Below are 1,158 nucleotides of genomic sequence, written 5' to 3'. Positions count from 1 at the left end.
AGCCTGGAGGAGGCACGGCCCCGCAGCGTGTTCGAGCGCCCGGTCTACGGGACACCCTGCTTACTTCGAGGGCAACAAGCGCAACGCAAGGCTGCGATCTCGCGCACTTTGCGCACGGCTGGAGAAGCTTTGCTGGCCGGCTTTCGCTCCTCGTGTTTACCGTGCGTTAAAGTTGCGCGTCCGTGGCTCTCGCAGCTCTTGCGCGCCCGGTCGCAGAGAGGAGTACGCAACCTCGACCGCACTTTCCCTGCAGGCTTCCTTCCGACTCGAAGTCCTGCGGCGGTCTCAACGAGGTGCCACATCCTCAATGCAGTCGGTCGCCCCCGTTTCGGTTGGGCTCTGGCACGACGGTCGCCACCGTCTCGCCCTTGAGTGGCCGCTGTTGGCGCTCGCTGTGAGGTGTTCAGCGTGCTGTCCGTGTTGCCGACGCGGTCAAAACGAGTCGACGGCTCACGTTCCCTTGTGCGCCGAAGGCTCTCTTGATATGTGATCCGACCCTCAGACAGACGAAGCCAAGGGAAGACCCAAGGCCGCAATGTGCGTTCAAAGAATCAGTGCTCAGTGTGTCCTGCAATTCACACCAAGTCTCGCAGCTGGCTGCGTTCTTCATCGACCCGAGAACCGAGTGATCCACCGCTTAGAGTCGTGAAAAAGTGTTTGTTCAATTCCGTACAGTCAAAACCAAACGTTTCTGGCACTCGGCCAAACAGTGGCCAAGAAGGGCGCTTTTCAGCGCACGCTTGGACTCCAAAACTCTGCCGCGCCTTTTTCGGCTGCCGCAAATCGAGCAAACGGTGTGTTTCGGACGGCGTTTCGCTTCCGCTACTTGCGAGTGCTTTCGTGGTCCACCCCTCTATAAATACTCGGGAGGCGTCGAAGCCGGTTCTCCAAGCCGGACCCGTAGGTATCGTTGTGTGCTCGCTCTCATTGGCCCGCCTAACCAGAAAATGCCTGCGGTACACCCATTTGGATAAGAGTGCACGCAGATGCGGGCCTCGACGGCTACACATTTCCTCGGGCGGCCGCCTCCCGGCCTCCGTGGAGCGCGGGATCCACGGTCCCATCGACAAGCCTCTCCCGTTTTTACCGTGGCGTCGCGGTTCACCACGGCGGGCGGGTCGGTCTCCTCCGCATAAAAAGGGGGACCCCCGCTTTTTG

At 60.4% G+C, this 1,158-nt stretch overlaps 1 non-coding gene across 1 annotated transcript; it reads right to left on the bottom strand.

The window, feature by feature from the left end:
- Positions 1-492: 492 nt before the first annotated feature.
- On the bottom strand, positions 493-645 carry LOC142792294 (5.8S ribosomal RNA). Its single transcript, XR_012890814.1, has one exon. It is a non-coding gene; the product is annotated as a 5.8S ribosomal RNA (ribosomal RNA).
- Positions 646-1,158: the final 513 nt, after the last annotated feature.

Source organism: Rhipicephalus microplus, unplaced genomic scaffold (genome assembly GCF_043290135.1).
Source record: "Rhipicephalus microplus isolate Deutch F79 unplaced genomic scaffold, USDA_Rmic scaffold_211, whole genome shotgun sequence".
NCBI lineage: Eukaryota > Metazoa > Arthropoda > Arachnida > Ixodida > Ixodidae > Rhipicephalus > Rhipicephalus microplus.
The sequence above is the reverse complement of the archived record's forward strand: the minus strand, read 5'-3'. Positions and strand labels throughout refer to the sequence as shown.